The sequence below is a fragment of the Lactuca sativa genome, chromosome 3 (genome assembly GCF_002870075.4).
Source record: "Lactuca sativa cultivar Salinas chromosome 3, Lsat_Salinas_v11, whole genome shotgun sequence".
NCBI classification, from domain to species: domain Eukaryota; kingdom Viridiplantae; phylum Streptophyta; class Magnoliopsida; order Asterales; family Asteraceae; genus Lactuca; species Lactuca sativa.
The window spans coordinates 168,234,420-168,252,197 of NC_056625.2; the positions used below are offsets into that span (position 1 = coordinate 168,234,420).

General features: G+C 35.2%; 1 non-coding gene across 1 annotated transcript; it reads left to right on the forward strand.

The window, feature by feature from the left end:
- The first annotated feature begins 553 nt into the window (after positions 1-553).
- On the forward strand, positions 554-660 carry LOC111879768 (small nucleolar RNA R71). Its single transcript, XR_002846235.1, has one exon. It is a non-coding gene; the product is annotated as a small nucleolar RNA R71 (small nucleolar RNA).
- Positions 661-17,778: the final 17,118 nt, after the last annotated feature.

Below are 17,778 nucleotides of genomic sequence, written 5' to 3' on the forward strand. Positions count from 1 at the left end.
AAGCCTCCAAGAACCTTGCTAGCATGGATTCCAAATCAACCTTCTTTTCCGGTGGTGGTTGCTCTTTCTAATAAAAGCCTCGGCCAGTCTGCCAATACTTTTCTTCTTTTTGCTTTTTATACTAATCATATGACAACCACTCTTTCTTTGGATTCCTCCAATCCTTCTCATATTTGTCTCCACTTGAGTAGCAAACTTGAACCTTCTTATTTCCACTTTCATCTAAATGGAAATCTTTGGTCAAATGTGGACCGTTGCATCTTTCACAACCAACTCTAATAACATGAATAGATTGGTCCATTTTTATCATTCTTCGGTCCATAGTGTTTAGCATTGCTAGAACAGCAGCCATATCTTCAGAAGTACCACTCCCAATTCCCTTTGCTCCATCATTTCAAGGATTGTGATATTGATGAGAATGCTTAGAGAATTCTTCAATTAATTACTTGATCTCACTGAGATTTTCTTAGTTAACGGTCCTTTAGAGTCAAGGAGTTGCCTTTTCATGACATTGACCCCATCATCAAAGATGGATACTTCTTGTTGCTCATTCAAATCATTCTGGGGAAAATTCCTTATCAATCCTTTGTAGCGCTCACATGCCTCGTAGAGTGACTCACCTGGTTGTTGCTCAAAATTTGCTATGGGTTTCTTGAGTTTAGAAACTTTTGAAGGTGGGCAAAAGTGTTCTAAAAATTGATCATGCATTTGTGCTCAAGTAGTAATTGCACCGGATGGAAGTGCTTTCAACCAATCTTTTGCAGCTCACTTGAATGTGATTGGTAGCATTCTAAGTAAAACAGTAGTGCGTGGAACATATGAGATGTTGAAGTAATCAACAATGTCATTGATGTCGTCAAGGTGTTTTTAAGCATCCTCATGATCTTTCTAGAAAATGGAACTTCCTTAAGCACGGATATAATGTGTCCCTTTAGCTCGAATGTTGTTTCAGCTAGAACTGCAGGTTGCACTAAACCGGGACCGGTGTCCTCTCGGATTCTCTTTTGGTATGCCTCCATAGAAATATTCTCAATGTTTTCCATCTCATTTTTTGGCTCGTCTTCGGTTTCGATTTCTTCTTTTTCAGTTTCTGTTGTGCAATCGGATTCGTGAAGATTCAGATTTTGCTCAAAGCTTTGTAATTTGCTTTCGTTCTTCGAGGAATTGCTTGATTCACCCACGTTCTTGAAGTTTTTTGAGCATCCTAACAACCTTAAGGTGCACATACAACCCTAAATGCTTTGGATCTATGTTTTCTCTAATTATACATAAAAAATGATTTTCCAAAGCATTTTCCTAACTAGCATACAAACATGGGTACTTGTATAAAAGAAATCTAGTTAGAACACATACCATTTCTTGTAGCTTGATTCCTTGGACCTTCAAGAGCCTAGAACCCCTAATGTGTTGCCTCAAATGCTTCACACAACACTACTAACAATGGAGGACTTGAGAGGGAATACTTTTACTAAAAAAATCGGCTATGGTTCTTCCAAGAACACTAGGTGCCGATTTTAGGAGCTTGTGGGTTTCTTATATAGTGTGGCAAAACTAGGGTTACACCATATAAACCCTAATTTGCATGACCTTCCCTATTCCTCATGCTCCAGGGGTTTAAACCTCCATGGATCATCTATGGGTTGTCATATGGGTTTAGCCCAACAGAAGGAATCATGGATCATTGGCCCACACCATAAGAATGAATGATTTACCAAATCAACCCCTTATATTTAATTAGTCTCTTTTGATCATAGAATTAACTCAAAATTAATTCTTGATCAATACTAATTAAATAATATTATTTCATATTAATATATTAGAACTTATAATATCTTAATAAATCGTAAATATCCTCTTCTCATAAGTCCATCCTTACAAATAGTTATGGTGCCATGCAACCCAAATGGACCATGCTACTATCAGGTCAAGTACATACCAATTATAGTTATGAGCTTAGACACTAAATCCAACAGTTTCCCACTTGGATAAGTCTAATAACTATAACTGTAAGTACTAATTAAAACACCGACTAGCAATCGTAGATCTTAAAAGCCTCTGTCGAACTGAGATGTTCCATTTTAGATAAGTGATCATATAATCCTCTGTTCTCAAGATATCATTCGGACAAATACATGTAACGATGTCGTACTTATTGTCCAACAGTTTGTTTCTTGATTTCCGACTCGTTTGACATAGAACTTAATGGAACACATCAATTGAGTTTTGACTGGGCCCAACCCATAGTTCAAAACAAAATCATCAAGGGGTCCAAGATATCGCTTTTAATCCTGCAAGGACTAATAGGAACAGATAAACTTTGAATCATATGCTTGTACTAACTACTCATAAAATTGTACACAACATCATGTTTTATAGTATCAAGTTACTGAAGCGGTTTCGTACTATCAACGCACAACCAACTCATAGTCTACAAATCATATCTCTTGGTTTGAAGACTTATATGATATTATCGTCTCATGATCACTAGAGATAAATTCCATGAAGTGATACAAGTGAACGTGGATTTAATCCAATACTCAGACCTTATGAGCACTCATGAATGTTGCAGCAAACTTTGCTACGCCTAATACAACTCAGACAAATCTACAAGCCAAATTCATGACAGTCTTGCTTCAATACCTACTTCCAAGGTAAGATCGATTGTGGATAGTTTGAATAATATAATTATACTTGAAGTCAAAACATGCAAAATGAAACAATAGTAAACAATTGACATAAGACAGTAGCATACTAGTAAATACAAAAACACCTTTTATTTAAGCATCAAATGTCAATTACATTTCAACTATTACAAGTTCCGAAAGCTATCTAATCATTAAAACTAATACGATACTTCATCCCGATGCGCCTCGCATGCTGTAAATGCTTAACCCTACTCAGTCCCTTCGTTAGGGGATCTGTTGGGTTCTCCTCAGACGATACTCTCTTTGCCACGAGGAGTCCTTCTATTTGATGTCTAATGAAGTGGCATTTTCTGTCTATGTGCCTGGATCTGCCATGATCCCTTGGTTCCTTGGCTAAGGCAACTGCACTCTCCCTGTCACAGAAAATCTCCATAGGCTCCTTTATAGCTGGTACATCTCCTAGGTCTCCGATGAAGTTCTTCAGCCATATTGCCTCCTTCGCTGCCTTGCTTGCTGCTATATACTCTGATTCGTAAGTTAAATCAGCTACTATATCCTGCTTGGAACCTTTCCAAGTTATTGCTCCTCCATTCGGAGTAAAGACCCAGCCCGACTGAGAGTGTAAATTATCTTTTTCGATCCGAAAGCTGGCGTCGCTATACCCCACCACTCTCAAGTCATCACTCCCACCGAGGGTAACGACCCAGTCCTTAGTCCTTCATAGTTACTTGAAAATGCTCTTTACCCCATTCCAGTGAGCGTTGCCAGGATTCCCTTGATATCTGCTGACCATGCTCAAAGCAAAGGCCACATCAGGGCAAGTACAAGTCATAGCATACATGATCGAGCCAACAACGGAGGCATATGGTATTCGACTCATCTCATATATCTCATCCTCTGTACTCGGACTCTAAGCTTTACTCGGTTTGGCATTACTCTGGATCGGTAAGTCACCTTTCTTGGAATCCTGCATGCTAAATCTTTTTAACACCTTATCCAAGTAGGTACTTTGACTAAGTCCATTTAGTCTCTTACTCCTGTCTCTCAATATCCTTATCCCTAGAATATAGGCAGCTTCTCTGTGGTCCTTCATAGTGAAACACTTCCTAAGCCAGAACTTAACCTCCTGCAAGGTTGGGATGTCATTTCCTATGAGTAGTATGTCATCCACATACAATACCAGAAAGCTAACTAAGCTCTCACTAGCTTTGACATATACACATGGCTCATCCTTGCTTCTCGAAAGTCCAAACTCTTTGAATTTCTCATTGAAACAAAGATTCCATTTGTGAGATGCTTGTTTCAATCCATAAATGGATTTCTCAAGCTTACACACTATTAGGGTACTTTGCATCGACAAACCCCTCCGGCTGACTCATGTAAACATCCTCAGCCAACTTTCCATTAAGGAAAGCGGTTTTGACATCCATTTGCCATATTTCATAATCATGAAATGAAGCTATGGCTAACAAAACCCTAATAGACTTATTCTTTGCTATTGGTGAGAAGGTCTCATCAAAATCAACTCCTAGAGTATGAGTAAAGCCCTTTGCAACCAGTTACGCCTTATAAGTGTGTACCTTCCCATCCATGTCGATCTTCTTCTTGAAGATCCATTTGCACCTGACTGTCTTACGGCCCGGTACATTATCAACCACGATCCAAACTTTATTGTCATACATGGACTGAATCTCGTTGTCCATAGCCTCTTTCCACTTAGCAAACTCGGGGCCTGCCATGGCTTCCTTGTAGTTGTTAGGTTCATCCAATTTATCAGTGTGTTATCACTGATAAATCTATCACCTTCAACTATTATATGAAAACCATATAACACACATCGAACACTAACTTTACTAGAATGCCTCGGAGCTACGGACTTGTCAATTGGCTATACCGAAATTTCCTCCTCAAGTTGCGTGCTAGTGTTTGAGGTTCCTTCATCGCTTGACTCTTAAAGTTCTTCAAGGTCAATGTTCCTCCCACAGTGTCATTGGCCTATGAGTTCTCTGTTGCGAAAGACTCCTCTCCTTGCAACGAAGACAACATTTTCACTCAGTCTGTAAAATAGATAACCAAAGGATTTATGTGGGTAGCCGATGAAAATACACCACACACTTTGAGGTTCGAGCTTGTTATGAGTCTCGCGTCTCACGAATGCCTCAGAACCCTAAACCTTGATGTGGTCTAATGATCGGACCTTCCCTGTCCACATCTCATGAGGTGTTTTGGAAACCTTCTTGTTAGGAACTAGATTAAGGATATGGGATGCAGTCTCTAAGGCATACCCCCAGAATGAGATAGTTAACGAAGCTCACCTCATCATCAAATGAACCATGTCCAAAAAGGTTCGATTACACCTCTCAGGCACACCATTAAGCTGTGGTGTCCTAGGTGGCGTCAACTATGAAAAAATTCCACAATCCTTAAGATAGTCAAGGAACTCGATACTAAGAGACTCACTACCCCGATCGGATCGGACCATATTTATCTTCCTTCCCAGTTGATTCTCCACTTCTTGTTTAAACTTTTGAATTTCTCAAAGGTTTCTGACTTATGCTTCATTAAGTAGACATAGACATATCTACTATAATCATCAGTAAAAGTCGCATAGAAGCGGTTAGTATCCCTTGTGGCAGTTCAGAAGGGCCCACAGACATCGGTGTGTATGAGATCTAACAAACCTTCACCTCTTTCACAAGTACCAGTGAAGGGAGATTTAGTCATCTTTCCAAGAAAACAAGATCCGCAAGTGTCATCTGACCTTAAGTCGAATGACTCCAAAACTCTAGCCTTTTGGAGTTGGCCTATGCGCTTCTTGTTAACATGTCCAAGACGACAATGCAACAAGGATGCCTTATCCAATTCATTGGAAGAATTGATATGCAACACATTATTTCATAAGTTGTCTACAACATTCACAGTTTCATATACACTATTACAAGGTAATGCTTTAAAATTTAAAAAAAAACACCATTATAATAAGCATTTATAGCACCAATTTCATTATCAAATGAAAAAACTATAGTGTTGTTTGTACGAACCATGAAAGGAAATGATATTTCTCGCCATATTAGACGAGTAGCAACAATTATTAAAATCTATTTTTAACCCACTACTAAGCAATAAAGAGTAAACTCCAATCTTGGTGACAGGTGAAACCTTCCTATTCCCTATGATCAATTTCATCTTCCCATACTCCACATCCTTACTTCTTTTTAGGCCCTATACATCAGAACAAATGTGAAATCCACAACCTGTGTCAAGAACACAAGAGTTAGATTGTGATGAGTTTTTAGATAGAACAGTATAAATACCTACATGGGTAGGTTTAACCTTCCCATCCTTGACATCCTGCAAGTATTTGTGGCAGCTTCACTTCTAGTGCCCTTTTTCGTGACAATTGAAACACTCTGCTTCCTTTGGAGTCGAAGAGGGAGTAGCAGAACCAACCTTGGTCCCACTTGAAGAGGATCCATCAAGAGACTTTCCCTTATGGCTCTTTGAGGGAGCCTTCCTCTTCTTCCCTTTCCCTTGTCCAATTTCCAGAACAGGGGCAATTGTGTTAGGATTAGAAATAACATTTTTACCTTTGAGACCACTTTTTGCAGTCCTCAAAAGCCCTTGATGTTTGCTAAGTGTGACCTCCTCCTTGCTCATATGATAGGTCATGCAGAACTGATCATAACATGGAGGTAAGGAGTGTAGAATGATATATATAGCCAGCTCCTTAGGGAACTTCACATTTAACTTTAGCAACCGGTCCACAAGCCTTTGCATTTTCTGCAAGTGGCCCGTAACAGGTTCACCATCCTTCATCCTGGTTGTTATCATGGAAGAGATGATTTCATACCTTTCTTGACGAGCACTCTGATGGTATCTTTCCATCAGGTCCTAGTGCATCTCAAAAGGGTAGAAGTCCTCATAGGACTTTTGGAGTTCAGCTGTCATGGTGGCCAACATGATACAAGACACCTTCGTGGCACCCTTCTCATGAGCCCTAAACTCAGTGATCTCCTTAGGAGTAGCAGAAGACTCATCAATTTCCTTAAGCTCCTTGTCAAGGACATATTCCTTGTCCTCATAGAGAGTGACCATCCTGATGTTCCTAATCCAGTCATTGAAGTTGACAAATCAAACATGACTCTCCCACACAAGTTCATGAGAGAGAAGGAGCTAGTAGTGTTTGAGCCAGAAGTAGTGTTGGAAGACATCTAAAAAAGAAAGAAAGACAAAGTTTAGATTAGATAATGAGTCCTTAATATAATAGCCAAAATGAAATATTAAGGCTAGGATCCAATACAATATTTTACAAATTGGAAGAGGGATGCCGTAATCCAACTTGCAAAATATTTGAAGGTAGGTAAATGATGATTTACCAACTTCCACCATGAAAAACGAAATTTATTATTAAGTTTTAATTGGATTGAAACTCTTGGATCCTTTGAGATTCGTTGAACAATTCAATGGCATGTTTAAATCTTGATGATGCCCTTCAGGTTATTGACTGGGATCATGAGGATCACAAACAAGGTGTGAATAACCATGCAAAATGTGCTTGGTACTCCCGATGTCGTTTATCACCCAATCAATGTGTCAGTTAACAACACACGCTCCATTGATCTTATGATAAACATCAAGCCACCCATTGCCACTCTTACTAGTCCAATTTAATGTGACGGTTAACCACACATGCTTCATTAACGACTTGGCAAGGTGCAAAATGCAATTTTCATGGATAAGCCTCAATTTCACATTTTCCTAAAGTAACTAAGATTGAGAATTTTATTAAAACATTTAGTTACTTTATTATTATCATTATACTTTTAATGATAATTATAGTCCTATCCTACCCATTCGGCTAACGACCCTCCACCAGTCAAGGAAGCAGTGAGTGAGAGTGGACACCCATTAAACTGCCATTTTATAGGCAGTAACCTTATACCCCCCCCCCCTTATTTACCATCTTCGTGAATGAGGCCTACTAACGGTAAGACTGACTTGTTCTTATATATATATATATATATATATATATATATATATATATATATATATATATATATATATATATATATATATATATACCGTTTACCCGCACTAAGCGCCGGGCAGCAAAAAGTTTCTTTCGAAAGATAGTTTTAATGTGATGATTAGTTTCCTTTAGACGTGACCTATTCATTGTGGCCATTTGGTAGACTATTTTGTGTAGAATAGTTCATTTCAACATATAGTTTCTTGCTAGGAGCATAGTCATACAATACAACAAAAGTTAAGTCTACATCTCAAATAATTCATCTAATACTTCATACTTGATTTTACAAAATATAAATAACAACAATCTGCAACCATGTAGCTGGCTCCCGCTCCTTTCCCAGATGGGACAAAAAATGAAAAGATGAAAACACTTCATGCCTTTCCTCACACGTGCGTAACCGACTCCCGCTCCTTTCCCAGATGGGATAAAAAATGCTCCATTCAACATTAGGTCACCTTCCGATCTCTAATTCCAATGCCTCCAACTTCCAGCTCTCATCACTCTATGAGTCACCTGTTTAGTTAGACAACACTCATGAGCAGAGTGAATCTAATTAATTTGCTGAAAAAAATAGCCGCAAAGATCCTCGACAACTCATGATAAAAAACGATAAAAGTAAAATTTACCTCTTTAGAATTAGGATTAACAGGGGCAGGGTATCGGTTGCCTTGGCTGTTAATTGTGGGATCTGCACTCCCACTTTTGATGCATTGTATGGTAATGGTAAACTCACCTGTAGAGAAAAATAGCTGCTTCAAAGCCTCCATGAAGGGCATTGACTCGATGTCACCTTCTTGTAAATTCTGGCAATATTATCACATTCGCTGTAAGGCAGTTTAAGAGTCACCATCTCAAACCCAAATCAACCAGCTCCATGTAATCCTCCTCGTACAGCTCAGGAGCCATGAATTCAGGTGTCCCCGGTATTGAATGTGCACAATGGCTCTTACCAACTATTGCAGCCAAACCCAAATTGCCTTCTTTTACCTAATACGTATATATCTATTCATTAATTAATTATATATTTATTATTAAAAATGTTTAAAACCAATCCTTTATTGGATCAATATTTGTACCTCGCCGATATTGCCATTGATGAAGACATTGCTGCAATTGAGATCTGTGTGAATGATACAGGGTTCATGTCTGTGTAGATAATCTAAGCCTTTCAATATTTGCCATGACCACTTCTTCAAGGCATGTATCAAAACCTGTATCGTCCATACCTGCCGCTCGGATCCACCTCCACAAACGCTTCCGAATCCAATTCCATTGTCGGCATCACAGGCTGTTTCAGGTTATATAACGAATCAAATACACGATTGAACTGAATTTTACATTAAGAAAAAGATAAAAATAGAGAGACAGAAAAGAAACAGCATATGATGATGAAGAAGATGGTGAAGTAGTACCATGATATTATGAGACAATACCCAACTGATAAACCATACAGTCCATGAAGATGCAAAATCGTAATCCAAGAAAACAAACAAAAACCATATCAACAATAAATTAAACTAAGGAGGCATAAATAGAAACAATACACATATAAATGCCAGTGCCTGAACCAGGTTATAAATAAACAAGAAGGGTATAAATGGAAAAGGAGAAAAGTAAGCTACCGTTCTTTTAAAAAAAATTGTATTTTAAGAAAAATATATAAAATAAACCCTGAAAGTTACAAAATTAGTACCTGGTACAGGTGTATAAACAAGCTCCACACATGTTCCTACTCCTCTAGAGTCAAATCCAAATGATCTGCTAACAATGTATGCACAACGCTTGTTTAGCAAGCTAACTGTGGATGTAAGTGATAAGATATATTAGGCAAAAACTCACCTTTAGAAAATAGTTTCTCCTTGCTACCATTATTCTTCACTCTAAACCATTCAAAGAAGCAAGCTCCTTTCTCCCTGAAAAGAATCAAATAAACAAACGTTAAAACAGCACAACAAGGTAGATGCGTGTCATACATTTGATTTTTTAATGAGTGTATAAATGATGACTTACCCTCCGCTATAAGATGCAATGAAAGTCAACTGTCCTCCTTGAACCATTGACCCACGAAACTCAAGTGACTTGCAAGTTGGTTGCCCTAAAAGATATTTGCTTCTTTGATTTACAGGAATTTAGTAATGGAATAGGATTAGGGCTTTATTTCGTAAATTGTTCATCAAAAATTAACAAAAAAAAGGAATAAAATGGAAAATTTATTGGGAAAAAAGTACCTGGATAGAAAGAGAGTGACGATTGACACGGATCTTTAGGGTTTTTCAGGATCGAAGATTGCCATTGTTCACTGGATCAAGATCAAGCAAATTCTCAATCCTTCGGGATGATCCTGAAAAAACAAAAATAAAAAGTTCCAAAATACTACATTAGATTGGTTGATTTAGATTATATTTTATGTTAATACAGGTACAAGTTCTTCTATACCTCCATCCGAGCTTTCAGTAGAGCTAACCGATTTACAGGAATTCGAGATTTGAGACACAGGATTCCAAAGAATCAAACTGTTGCTTCAACTGCAATCGGACGAGATCAAAAATTAACAAAAAAAGGCATAAGATGGAAAAATTATTGGAAAAAAATTACCTGGAGAGAAAGAGAATGACGATTGACGCAGATCTTTAGGGTTTTTCAGGATCGAAGATGCTGAGACCTTCGAAGATGCTGAGAGCTGATTCGTCGTCAGCAGCGGCGTCCTCCTCCCCTCTGTGTTCGGGATCTTTGATAGCTGAGACCTGAGAGCGTGTTAGGGTGAAAATCGAAGGCGGGGAAAGGGTCATCTTTGGTGGTGTCGATGTGAATAGGTTAGATGGCAGATCTTTAGGGTTTTTGAGGATCGAAGATGCTAAGACGTCTATTAGGGTGAAAATCAAAGGCGGGGAAAGGGTTTATATTGGAAACGCTGGAGATCTGCCATGTTAAGACCTCGACTGCTTGAAGGCTGACGATCGGATTGAGGATCGAAGATGCTGAGTATCATTAATCTGTCTTCATGACCATCTTCGAATCTGTTCATCAGCGCCTCTGTATGAAGTTGGAAAGGGGCATGTCGATGTGAATAGGTTAGATGGTTGTGGTTAAGAGATTAGGTAAGGTCATTGTACGGTGTAGTATATGATCCTTGTGTAGCGTGTAGTATAATACGTATATTGCTTAATGTCATTGTTCATGAGGTAAGATATGTTGTACCTCTTAATTTTCAAGAGGTGGGCAATATCCTTAATAATATAGTAAAGATATATATATATATATATATATATATATATATATATATATATATATATATTAAACTTATAATACTATAAAGTATAAGGGTTGAATTTTTAACTTTTAATTCTAGGGTTTGGAATTAAAGTATCTTAAGTGTGACTTTACAAATTCCAAAACTTGAGCACAAGTTTTGACACTATTCAAAACTTTTCATTTTCTTAACTTATGAGTTTAATGACTTTTAAGAAAAATACTTTTGGTTTTCCATAACTTGAGGACAAGTTATGACATCCATTAAAAGACATTTAGATCAACAACTAAACTAACAAGAACTGTCAAATAATATCTATGATCTAGAAAAACTCATAAGCAAATATAATTCACATCAACAATTTTCAAGAAATCATATAAACTAATATAAATCTTGAAACTTTGATAATTACCTTTTAATTGGACAAGCATGATCAATACCTTATGAAAAAACAAGTTTGATGGTTCAAAAAACAGTTTGGGGTAATGATCCTAATCCAATTCCAGGCGAAAAGTCTAAAATCTGCCCACTGGAGCACCAACTCGGCGAGTACATGAACTCGACTCGTTGACTTGGTCATTTAAGAAAGGGAATCGGCGAGTCACCCAGTGGACTCGGCGAGTTCACTGGGCAGAAGGCAGATATTTGATTTTTTACACTTTGAAAAATCAATATAATATCAAGTATAATAGAAAACATTCCTAGGCTCTGATACCACTGAAGGTTTTTGAGGATCTTAACAACCTTAAGGTGAACATACAACCCTAAATGCTTTGGATCTATGTTTTCTCTAATTATACATGTAAAATGATTTTCCAAAGCTTTTCCCTAACTAGCATAGCAACATGGGTAATTATATAACAAAAATCTAGTTAGAACACATACCTTTTCTTGTAGCTTGATTCCTTGGACCCTTAAAATCCTAGCACCCTAAATGTGATGCCTCAAATGCTTCACACAACACCACCAACAATGGAGGACTTGAGAGGAAATACTTGTACTAAAAAATCGGCTATGGCTCTTCCAAGAACACTAGGGTGCCGATTTTAGGAGCTCATAGGTTTCTTATATAGTGTTGCAAAACTAGGGTTACACCATATAAACCCTAATGTGCATAACCATCCATATTCCTCATGCTCCATGGGTTTAAACCTCCATGGATCATCCATGGGTTGTAACATGGGTTTAGCCCAACATAAGGAATCATGGATCATTGGCGCATACCATAAGAATGAATGATTTACCAAATCAACCCCTTATATTTAATTAGTCTCTTTTGATCACATAATTGATTCCAAATTAATTCTTGATTAATACTAATTAAATAATATGATTTCATATTAATATATTATAACTTATATATATTAATAAATCATAAATATCCTCTTCTCATAAGTTCATCCTTACAAATTGTTCTGGTGCCATCCAACCCAAAAGGCCATGCTACTCTCGGGTCAAGTACATACCAATTATAGTTATGGGCTTAGACACTAAATCCAACAGTTATTCCCCTTCTTCTTTCCGAAAACCGATTTAAGGTCCTTGAAAGGTGACTTCTTTGGTGGGTTGGTTTCTCCTAGGTTTTTATTCGTCTTTTTGTGAAGGGCTAACTCTGGATCTAAAAGTGCTGGTATCAAAGGCGCATTGGATCCATGGGTCTTGAACTACTGCAACAAAAACAAAAATAAAAACGTAAAAACCAACAAAAAGTACTTAAAATGCCTACTGATTGTTTATAACGACATGGCAAGGGCTACCATGTCGTGTTGTCACAGAAAATGTAAACAGAAACGAAAAACAAATAAAAATATAAAACAAACCTAAAATAATCAAATTCACGCAGTAAGCTTAAGGCCACATCACAACTTCAGTTCTAAACAAAAATCTATTGCTAGAATGTAACTTTTTGCAGGTTTTACCCCACAAAAAGGATCTATCAATCTAAAGAAAATAAATTTTAAACTAAATAGTCATTCCCTGGCAACGACGCCAAAAACTTGCTGTCGAAATATTACTACACATAATTTTACCTCCTATGTAACTAGCTATTCGACTAAAGGCAGTGGACCTATTCGCAAATAATATAGCAAAAACAGTCGAGTATCGAACTTAGGGAATGGATTTAATTTACTAACCTAACTACTAATAGATTAATCTAAAAACAAGCAAAAGTCAAAAGGGGGGGGGGGGGGGGGGGGGGTTATCTGATTTTTCAAGTTCAGACAAGTTTAAATGGTTAACTAACAATGTTAATCAATATATTAAAAACACTTTCGTTTAGTTCGGATCCACTTATTCTCAATGGTTAGTTACTAATTACGGATTATTAAAGTTTGTTGCCATTTATTATGTAATTAGCAATTCAAATCCAAATTTAGTAATAATTTCACCAATTCATGTAAAACTGTGTATGGTCATACACTAGCAAACACATAATCAGTTACACATTGTATATAAGCTATGTAAGATTGATCCAAATAAACACAATTGTGGTCACAGTTTATGTTCTCTAGCACAACTAAATTAGTTACTTTTATCATTTATCTAAGATGTGGTCGATCCTAGCTCTAGCAATTTAATAGTCACTAAACTACTATGTAACAAGTTCATATAATTTAATGGTCACTAAGCTACATAGAACCTGAATTCAAGCAATCAAAGTATCAAATATTAACATGTTAGGTTGAGATAATCAAACACAAGCTCATAACTAGCAATTAAAATCCATAATTTAAATAACTAAGCCATGGAGTTAAAGCTTCATCTAGCTAAATGAAAGTAAACTTATGTAGCTACTCATAAATCAAATTAAACACACAAATTCTATACAAATCGACATGACTAAATAATGCAAACCGAATGTAATGATTTGATCATCAAATTCTTAATCTTCAAGCAAACTCTCATTCCAAAGTATGTTTTTCATAGGTTTCTAACCTCCAAATTCAAATATCTCTCCAGAATATGTCTAAGCTAACCCTAACTCGAATGAGCAAAGGGATATATATAGTTTCCAAAAATCTCATCTCACGTCATGAGAATTAAGTTCAAATGTCGTGATCTTAGTAGAATCTGTGTTCGGCAAGGAAACTTCATTCCGCGTAGCTATCTTCTAGAAGAATCAATCTCACGTCATGAGATTGTACTCCTCACGTCGTGAAAACTGAGAATTAGCATTTGGCACAAAAACGAAAGTCGTCCGAAGTTTTGTCTAGTTTTCATATCATTTTGAATCTCATCAATCGGAGTTACAAGTGATGAGATATGGTCAATGTACCGACGAAGGGTCAAGCTGTCTAGCAACATCATTTTTGTATCTTTTTTAGCTTCAGTCCTCCAAGTATCCAGGTTTTGTCGGTTTCAATCTTTTTCGTCTAGAATGTTCACTTTTTGTTGCAAAATACAATTTAAGCATTATAAGTACGAAATATCTTTGCGATTAACTAAATTATAGCTTAAAATGTGTTAAAATACTGCTTAGAAATGTGTATAACTATGTCTATATATATATATATATATATATATATATATATATATATATATATATATATATATATATATATATATATATATATATATATATATATATATATATATATATATATATGCCGCGTTAGCGCTCCGGCGTACCGCCCGACAGAACATATCGTATTCATATATGAATATATATCGATAAATGTATTCTTATGTGAATACATATATTCATATATGAATACGTATAACGGAAGTAATTATTCATATGTGTATACATATATTAATATATGAATATGTATAATGGAAGCAATTATTCATATATGAATATGACGATGGTAGGTGGTGGCGGAGGTGGCGGTTGTTTGTGGTGGTTGGTTTTGGAGGTGGTAGTGGTGGCAGTGGTCGTTGTTGTTGTGGTTGTTGGTGGTTGGTGGCTGAGGGAACTGATGTATTTATATATGAATACATTCTTATTTGTATTCATGTATGAATATTACTCATCCTTCGTCGGCCCGGTACGACGAAGTGCTTTGCGGCAAAAATAATTAATTAGCTGAAAATGGTTCCCATATTTTCAACTTTTTTTATTTTCTCAATATATATATATATATATATATATATATATATATATATATATATATATATATATATATATATATATATATGCTCCAGTTCCTGTGAGGACTCAAAAAATTGTGAGGATTGTGACGACAATTCTCCAGCACCCATTTCGTTAAAGGCACAAACGTCAAACTCAAATACTTGGTCGTACTGCGTTTGCATGCGACCCACGTCTATGGTTTCTAATACGGACTCAATGATTTAATCATGTACGACGAACGTCTATGGAACATCATTTAAGTGGGCATTCTTATTTATTTTCGTTTATTTTGGTTTTTTTTTGTTTTTTTATTTTTTTAAGTTTTGTTTTAACTTGTTGTTAAAAAATGTATTTTTTTAAATAGATATATGGTCGGTTTTAATGTTTTTAATTTATTTTTCTTTTTTTTTTCGTTTTTGAAAATAAAAGTTTTTTTTCTTTTTTTCTTTTTTAGTATCGTTACTACATACTTGAAGACATTAGTGTTTTTCTTTCTTTTTGTTTTTAATTAATTGTTTTATTATTATTATTATTATTTTAATTTTTAAACTAAATATCGGTTTGAGTTTTAAATATTTAACAATTATAAAATTTTAAATAAATAGAATCTTAAGGATTATAATATTTCCATGTTTTGTAGTATTTTCACTACATAATATAGTTTTTGTTGAAAAAAAAATTATGGATCATTATTTATTTGGAATAATTTAATTTTGAATCATAAAAGATATAATTAAGAATTATAAAATATTTGAATCTAAATATTTTTAGATCATAACAAATTAAGAATAATAAACAAGTTGAATCAAATGCTTTTTTTAATCATAAATATTTTGAATCGTCACATTTTGGATCATATTATGTTCAATGTTTGTTTAAAAAACAATTAATATTTCTTAAAATTAAAAATAAATACTTCAAAAACTTATTTTTGAAATTTTTTTCCAAAATTACTAAGATATTGAATAGAAGCATCCCTTAAATTTTTAGTATATTTCAAAAACTTAAATTGTTTTATAAAAAAGTAATTTTTTTTCAAATTAAAGTTCATAGAAAATTAAAATTTAAGAACTTTCATTTTTTCAGATGTTTTTTAAAGAAAAAAAAAATATGGCGAAAACAAGTGGGTGGGAACCATAGAAATCCTATTCCACTCATAGTTTTGAAAACCAATACCAACATTGGACTCCTAGACTAGCGTCTAAGAGAGATCCATGCTCCAAAAAAAGATTTGAAGGACTTTTTTTCTTTGAAAATGTACATGCATGCACATCTAAATGTGCATTCTTGCACATTGATGTTTTATGTGTTTTTTGACGTTTTCAAGTTACGATTCTCTTAAACGTTGATATTGGAGTCTTATTATTGTGTTTGTTTTAAATTTTTTTGAAAAATATTAAATGTTCATACATGCACATATATGAACATTCCAATGTGTATATAATCACATTTCAAAAATTGTCAAATCTTTTTTAGCCTAGATATTCTTTAGACACAACATTTGGAGACTAATAGTGATATTCATTTTGAAAAATGATGAGCGGATTAGGAGTTCTAGGGTTTTTGCAAATCTTTTGATTTTCGCAATAACTTAACATTGTGTGTGTGTGTTTGTGTGTGTGTGTGTGTGTGTATATATATATATATATATATATATATATATATATATATATAAATTAGTAAGTTAAATATTTGAAATTTAATAATTATTATTTATATTAATAAAGAGAATGAAAAACAAAAAATACAGTAAATTACACGAATCATCTCTCGTGCAGGTGCCAAATGACACATTTAGTCCCCAATTTCAAAAATTAACTCGGATCGTCTCTTGTTTGTTTAAAACTTGCATACTTCATCCCTTGTTGCTTTAAATTTACACACTTAATCCTTTACCAGATATAAAAATGACTATAATACCCTTACTATTTTATTTTTTATTTATTTATAATTCATTTTATATTTAAAAGAAAAAAAAAGATACAACCCATATATTTATGTTCCCTTTTTCATGTCAAAACACTTGAAAGCATAAAGAATCATCATCACCACTTACCAACCACTACCACCACCGGGCACCACCAACCTTCTATTGCAGTTTCAACAATAATGATCTCTCAATCTCTCTTGCACCAAACAAGATCGGAAGAGGAAGTCGATCTGAGGTCCTCGATAGTAATGGGATGAGCACCAAACCAAACCAAAATAAATAAGAAATTGAAATTGGTTCCAAAAGTCAGAATCAAAATTGGTTCCAGAAATTAAAGTATAATTCGAAATCATACAGATGATGGTGGTCGTCGTTCTATAGCCTCTTTATAGGATATGGACTCAGTTTTGGAGAACGTTAAGCAGTCGACAAGTATTGGGTTTTAGTTCAAAAATAGTTTAATAAACAAGAAAATTATGGCAACGGAAGACTTTGATTTTTGAAATAACATAAACATTTTATACCCACCAACGATCTTCTTGAAAGTTTTAGAAAAATTAAAACACCAACCAAAGAAAAGGTCAAGAAATTATAACCTTTGTAGTTCTTTGGGTCCTCTTGGGAGGCTTGGAAGTTGATGAAGAATGTGGAACCTTTAAGACACCAACAACGGCTCAACTTGATGTAGAATGCTAGTTCTTTGTGTAAAACACTTAAGCTTTGAACCAAACCCAAGTATGGTTCAAAGAGAGCAAAATCCAAGCATCAAATCTTCAAAGTGCAAGATGAGAGAAGATATGGAGAGGGAGGGAGAAACTCTCGGCCATAGCAAGAGAGAATAGGGCA